The sequence below is a fragment of the Pogona vitticeps genome, chromosome 6 (assembly GCF_051106095.1).
Source record: "Pogona vitticeps strain Pit_001003342236 chromosome 6, PviZW2.1, whole genome shotgun sequence".
Classification (NCBI taxonomy): domain Eukaryota; kingdom Metazoa; phylum Chordata; class Lepidosauria; order Squamata; family Agamidae; genus Pogona; species Pogona vitticeps.
In genome coordinates this window covers 35,241,643-35,249,378 of record NC_135788.1, presented here as the reverse complement: position 1 = coordinate 35,249,378, position 7,736 = coordinate 35,241,643, and positions in this window count along the sequence as shown.

The window sequence follows — 7,736 nt, the reverse complement described above, 5'->3', positions numbered from 1 at the left end:
AATATTATCCACAGGTTTACATAAAACGATAACTTGGTTAGTCTTGCAGGGGGGAGTTAAGACTGTATGCATCAAATACTTACAGTACCCCCTTTGAGGGTTGTTTAGATATATTCAGCAGTGGTTTACCAGTCTCTCTTTCAGGTAGCATGGTAAGACTATTCAGGTGCTAACATGCGGCAGCAGAAGATGTAACTCCATCAGCTATACACACTCCAGGTCCTCTCAGTAGGCACCTCTTCTGGAAGGCCCAGTAAGAAATCAGACTCCCTATGGTTCCAATTCACTGAGCTATAAAACAACCTATCAGCTTTTAACATGTATTTGCTTTGTTTTTGCTACTGTGAGGAGGTGCATGTGTACACCCCTAGCGAGCCCTAGCACACAAGCATCAGGCAGTCAAGAGGAGGGTAAGTTTTCTTAGGATCAGAATGGCAGGAGGGTAAGTTTTCTCAGGATCAAGGCTGAAGGAGAGACTTTTCAATGATGAGAAACAGTTGGAGAAGGCAGGGTCAAGAGCAGGACTGAGAAAGTACAGGGGTCTTTGCTGCCTGTCTCTGAAGAAGAGGATGTGGGTAGGATGCAAGAGAGGAGAATGTTGGAAACTATCTGCGCCCACTTGATTGGTTGGTTGGTGACAGGAGCCAGACACCAGAGTCTCCTGGCATGTCACTGGACAAGGCTACGTTAGCCTGGACAGCACTGAAGCCTTGGAGAAGCAAGTGACAGGCATGCTAAAGGAGGAAACAAAGACGAACTGTGGAGCCTAACTTCTCTTGTTCATCTATACAAGATTTCCTTCAATGTGGTGTTTCTTGGGCCTAAGCTCTCCTCTCTTTCCTGCTTTCAAGAACCTGGACTGCAGAGAACGCCAGTGAAGTTACAGTGGACCCTTGACTTACAGACGGCTTGACTTACAGACTTTTTGAGTTACAGACTTCTCTGGCCGCAAAATTTAGGTTTGACTTGCAGCCTGAGAATTGACTTACAGACCAGAAAAAAACCAAAATGGAACAAAAACAGCCTGTTACGGGATTAATCGGTTTTCAATGCATTGTAGGTCAATGGAGACTTGACCTACGGACTTTTTGACTTGAGAACCGCCTTCCAATACGGATTAAGTCCTCAAGTCAAGACCCCACTGTACTTGGGCCCCTAGGTTGGCAAGTGGCACCCAAGGATTTAGAGACTAGAATTCAGCCCTATGAGACAGTAGGGGCAAAAGCAGGAGGAAAGCGTTGTTGTACCACCAATAAAAGCTGTTCTGACCCAAGACACTGAGCTGGAGCCCATGGAGTTACTGCTGGAGGAGCCTGGTCTGGTCCGAACTGTAGGAGGTGATGAACAATTACACGTGCTGAAACAGACTAACAGAACTACCTCTTTGAAAGTACATAGCATCCTGTGATTTTTAGGCCTGAGTCTGACAGTAGCACTTTCCTCAAGAAAAATATCCCTGTATGTATTTCTGTGAAGATTCTCAGTCATCCAGGTGAGGTTATCCCTGTATTGTTTTTAAAAAGAACATAGACAAATATGTAGATAACTGCATAGGATGACAGCAACTGTTTATATATCTCATGCTGGAAAGTGCAAGTATATGCGAAGATGTAGACCAGGACTGGCAACTGGAGCCCTATAGTTGTTTGGCCCCAACACTCATCAGTCCTAGCTCCCGTAGCCAGTGGCAATGAATTATGGGAGGTGAAGTATGGAGGGCCACAATATCCCTTATAGGTGCACAGATAATAACTATATAAGCAGTGTGTATAACAAGGACTGAAGAAGGTATTTCAGTGGTAATGGCCAGGATCCTGTTGGCTAGTTACACCAGTACAAGCACAATGGTGTAACCTGCAATAGCAAATACTGTAGCTGCTAGTTAGCATGTGACAAGTGATACAAGTAGCAACTTGTTAACTCATGCATATGGTATGTGACAAGGGATATGCCCAGCAAACTGTTCACCAGGAGCAAATTATTAGCACATTTTACAACACTGCACGTATGTCACTGTCACTAAGCAATAGGATTCTAGGCATTTATTTTAAAAGCTTTTAGACACCTTTTGACATATAGGCTCCTTGATGCAATTTATGAGCTAAAGCTTTGAAAAATGGAAGTAAATTGCACAGTATGAAATAAAACTGGGCATTGTTCATTGCAAAGAAGCTTGAAGCATCCAGTTGTTGGGAGTCTAGAAGCCTAGATTCGTAAACTTGGAAGGGCTTTTCCGATTCTACAAATCTAGGCTTCTAGACTCCCAACATCTGGATGCTCCAGTTGGTCTTCAAGACCAACTCTTCAAGATCAATTCCTGCTAGTACTAGAAACCCACAACTAAAGCACTGCATGCTGCCAGATGGCCATCCCAGCCTCTGTTTCACAACTTCCAGTGAAAGAGATGACCTCACGAAGCAGTCTGTTCTTCTGTCAAATGATTCTTGCCATTAAGTTTTTCTTCATGGTTATTCCAAATCTTCTTGCCTGTGATATACTTTAAATCTGTCAGAGAAGGAGCCAAGTGTACACCCAGTGGCAAGGCGTTCCACAAAACTGGGGCCACAACATGAGCGAAATAAAACAAATTACTCCTTTCTTGAGCCTGTTAACCTAGAACTTGGGAAATCCTAGCTCTCCAATGGCTGCTGAACTCTCTTTTTTTTCTGTCAACTGATCAACAATCAGATATGGGAAAAATATTTAATCAATCTCTGAAGGCTTTTCACCTCTGCAATGTGTAGCACAGCAGTTTCATTAGTTTACTGAACTGAGCAGCAGAAAAGCAGAGAAAAGATGGAGAGGCTGCTATATACATCATTCTGACACACCACATGTACCTTATGGGAGAGGTTAGTGTTATACCAGTAGCTTTTCTCTACCCCATCTTGCCTCAGCTCAAGTTGTTTCTGTTTCTAGCCAACCCTTATTTTCAAGCCATGCTACTGCCAGCAATCTCTCTGTTAAGACCCACAGCGGATGGTGGCATGCTACAGTTCAGTCTGTGCAACCGACTCTATTAGAGCTAGCTTATCGAATTTCTTGTAATATGTTCCAGTGGTGGCTGGTGGCTTTTAAAAGAGGACTGGGAAAATTTATGAGGGTATTTGTCTCTGATTACAGCTAGGTATATGTGGTACCTCTAGGTTCAGAAGTGGCATGCCTCTAAATTACCCGTTGCTAAGGAACAGGGTGAAGGTTGTCCTCATTATTTGCTCATGGGCTCCTCGGAGATGTTTGATCAGCCATTTTGGAGGTTGGAGGTAAGAGGAGATAACGTTAAACCAAGGCAGGGCCTTGGTATAATCCAGCACGGCTCTTCTTATGTTCTTTTTGCTTTTGTCCAGTTAATTCAAGGCACTCTTCACCAGCTGTGGTAAAAACTGAACCTCCAAGAAATGCTCCTTAAAGAAGCAAAATGATGCAGCACTGTTCACGCCACATAAAATCATTCTGCTCTGAAGAATGTTTTGCGCTCCTTTATCCCTCTGTGCTTGTTTTTAATTATCTTTTCTTCGTATTAATGAATAGCCAGCTAGAGGACTGTGTGACTCTTACTTGCTGCAGGTATCAAATAGCATTTTGTGGGGCCTTAGACTTTGATCTCTCTTGTGAAATCCTAGCCTCTCAGGTCCTTAATTAGATAGCTTGATTGAATTTCAGAACACTGAATTTTATCCTTTACATTTCTAATCTGGATCAAGTATTTACCTGTGCAGCACAGCAGCTGCATTAGTTTATTGAACTGAGCAGCAGACAGGCAAATAAAGGATGGAAAGGAGAGACTGCAGCCATGGACTGGAGACATGGGGTTAAGCACTTGGCTTAATGTGCGCGCGCATGTGCGCATGTACGTATGCACAGTCAAATCAATTATGATTAATGGTGACCATTTTCAGGTAGAGAGTACTCAGAAGTGGTTTACCATTCCTTTTTTCAGGGGGCACTTTGGGACTGTGCAGCTTGCCCAAGGCCACACAGGCTGGCTCTTCTGGGGAATTGAACTCACAACCCCTGTACCTAACTCACTGAGCAATCCAACCAGCTTTTAATGGTTGTAGGAAAAAAATAATACAGAGTGTTTCCTGACTGTGTGAGAACATAAAGGTTCGAACTAGAGTCTCTTGCTGTCACCTTGTGCAAGTGGATAGGGGGCTGATGAAGGAACTAGTGAAAACTGGGGGTGTCTCTTAATTTCTGAATTAGAATGGCACTATTTCTTTTGATCGGCCAAATTTTCCCAGTCTATAGCACAAGCCCATCAGGTCTCTTTCAGGGTTAATTCTCTCCCCATTTTTTAGCCTATATATTTTGGAGAACTGCCCCTGCCACTGGGTAGAAAGAACCATCTGCCTCAGGCAGTAGTATTTAGGTGTTGTGATAAGGCAGCACTTCGTTTGGACACTAAATTACAGTAGCTGTTGTTGCTGATTGGGGACTATTGTCATGGAGCATGTTTCTGCCTTATGTGCTGAAGTAATGTTACTGGCTTCTGGTATTATGCCTATTGGGTGAGAGGGCAATGTCATTTGCTTCTCAGCACAGTGAGATTGCTTTGGGTGAGATTATTTTTTCCTCCCAAGAAATCTCATAGGATTTCTGGGATGTCTTGTGGTCATTTTAAAAATTTCAATTCCTGTGCTAAATGGCATCTGTCCTGCACAAGATTCCTTAAAAGGGGTCCTGGATGTGCAGAATTTGGTAGCCTCTTGCACAAAACAACAGGTGGTTTATAGAGGGAAATCACAGAGTTAAAACATGACTGGAAGGCTTGGTTTCATGGAAAGTGAAGAAATCTCTCTGGTGCACCAGCAAGTTTACTGGCAAGTAGTCTCACCCCCTGGAAAATCTCAGAGACTGAGAAATTTTTCAAATACCATCATTATCTAAGAACTGTAGAGCTGGAAAGGACCCTAAGGATCATCAGCACAACCCTAGCCAAGGAGGCACAATGGGAAAATCAAACTCCCAACCTCTGCTTCCCCACCCAGCTACAGATAGGCGGGGTATAAATTCACTAAATAAAATAAAATATAAATAAATATCTAGCAGTTCATTATTCACATCCTTACATCAAACCTATAAAGCATTAGATGGAATCTTATTGGTATTAGTGTAAGAGTTTGTGTAACTTTGCTGTGGCTAATTGCAGCTAATTGCCAAAGTGCTGGAGCACATCTTGGTTGCACAACTGGTGCATGATCAAACACATGAGTGGGGTGCACCCTGATGCCTCATCAGTGCCTCATAGTAAGTTACACAAACTGTACATGAATGCCAATAGGATTCGGACCCATGTGCCTTACTTGAATGTAGATTACCCTTTCTTCTATAGCACCCTCCTATGAATATTTATTTGGAAGTTAAGACCCATTATGCTCAGTGGAGCTTCAGTAACTGGTATAGGGTGGGAGTTATGTAGGTGCATATCAGACCATATCCTCAAAGTGGCTGCCAAGTAGTCTTATAAAATACTTCTACCAACTTAGAAGTCTAGGTGACCTGACACTAGGCCAACAGAAGCTGTGCCCTTGTCCAAACTCTTCCCAATCTAGGGATGCTACATATTAATTAGAACTAGCCTTACGATAACCTAACTTTACGTTGGCACAGTGGCTGTATCTCTGCGTTGGGGGAAGTTTCTGGCTTTTCTGCTGGCAGATCTCACCTAACAGAGCAGTTCTATTGGCAGATCTCTGAGGTCTGATGACAAAAGGGAATTTGATATTTATCAAACCCCATAGCAAACACATACTGTATTTCATTTAAGGTTGCATTGTTAGGCTTTTCAGATACTTTTCATGTACTTTTACTTGCTGCTGACTGCTTTGTTATCTACTGGATCATCTTTTCGTAGGTGTGAGAGTTGTTGTTTGTCATATATTTATGCTTTAAAAAAAAAAAAATTCTGCACACTTTCCATGATGGTTGGTTTTAAAATTTTAAAATACTGTATATCTGTTGAACTAAATGGCAGTTTCTCCCAGTTCAAGGTACCTAGGTTTGGGTTGTTTGTTCTGTATTCCAGCACTGCTTCTACTATATATTCCAGCACCACCTTTTCATCTATGGGCAATTCAGAGATGGGAAGGTCTTCCAGTGAGCACATAAAGACAAAAAAAGAACAAAAATAATAAAGAGTTCAGTTTGATATAGGTCTCGATGCAAAAGGTCATTTTGCACAAAAACATTTCAAAAGGACAAGTCATCATCTATCTGAAAATACTGAACAGGGAAAGAGAATATATTTTAAACACTGACATAACCAGATGGACTCTTTAAATCTGACACTGGGTAACTGTTCAGTATTTTGCTAAAGGTAAAGGTAAAGGTTCCCCTTGACAATTTTTTGTCCAGTCGTGTTCGACTCTAGGAGGCGGTGCTCATCCCCATTTCCAAGCCATAGAGCCAGCATTTTGTCCGTGGTCACATGGCCAATGCGACTTAGACACGGAATGCTGTTACCTTCCCACTGAGGTGGTCCCTATTGATCTACTTGCATTTGCATGCTTTCGAACCGCTAGGTTGGCGGGAGCTGGGACAAGCGACGGGAGCTCACTCCGTCATGTGGATTCAATCTTACGACTGCTGGTCTTCTGACCCTGCAGCATAGGCTTCTGCGGTTTAGCCCACAGTGCCACCACGTCCCAGGTATTTTGCTACCTGACGCCAACTCAGTTTTAAAACATGCAATTGGCTTCCTTCTTACAACTGGCAAATTTTGCCTGTAAAACATTGCCATTTTTTCTCCTGACTGTTAAGACTGCTATTTTGAACACACTTCCCAGGAAGTAAATCAACATGAATTGAGCAAGATTTACTTTTGAGTAAACTTGAAACCGGACTGATGTCCTTATAAATTCTAAGATGGTGTTTGTGATACAGGGATTGTTCCACATGTCCCACTAATGGCTGGTTAAACAACCAACATCAGTAGGAACGGCAGCTTATCTACATTCAACAGCGGAGATATCAGGAAAGCAGGCTTTGGCGCCAGCAGTATTTTCCCTTGAAGAAATCTGGGATCAAAGTCAGTGCCAGGCGTTAGAACTTGCAAAGAATAACCTTCAGGGCGTATGCATACTAACTTTGCATGGGCAGCATCTGTATTGTATATAGGCTAGCATTTTGCAGCACTGAACCTTAAAGGAAGATGTACATTAGATAAACATTAAGGAACACATGTTGTAGAGCAATCTTTTTGAAAAAAAGCTCGCAATCTTGCTTCCACAATATCTGTTTGAAAACTCTGCATGCTATGCTTTGATGCTCTGTATTTTGGGAATATGTGTTAATATTTATAAAATGTGGGGGGACACAACTCAAATGTGAGCATCCGCAGACTGATTTATTATCATTTCCTGGAGAGCTAGGAAAAGTGCAGCAATCCAGATTCTTTTTTGGACTGCCATGAGCTTTAGGTTCACAGTATCATAGAATAATTTCATATTATCACAGAATAATTGAGTTGGAAGGGGAATAATTGAGTTGCAAGGAGCCTATATTCAGCCTAAATCTGGCTTCCTGTAGCTTGAGCTCATTATTACGTGTACTGTACTCTGGGATGATCGAGAACAGATCGTGCCTCATCTCTGCATGACTACCTTTCAAGTGTTTGAAAAGTGCTGTCTTTTCAACCAGAAATGAAAATATTGAAGGTTGCAAACCAACAATATCCGTATGCTTTATTTTGCTCACTTCTGCCTTCTTGAACTATTACATCATACTTGAGGAAA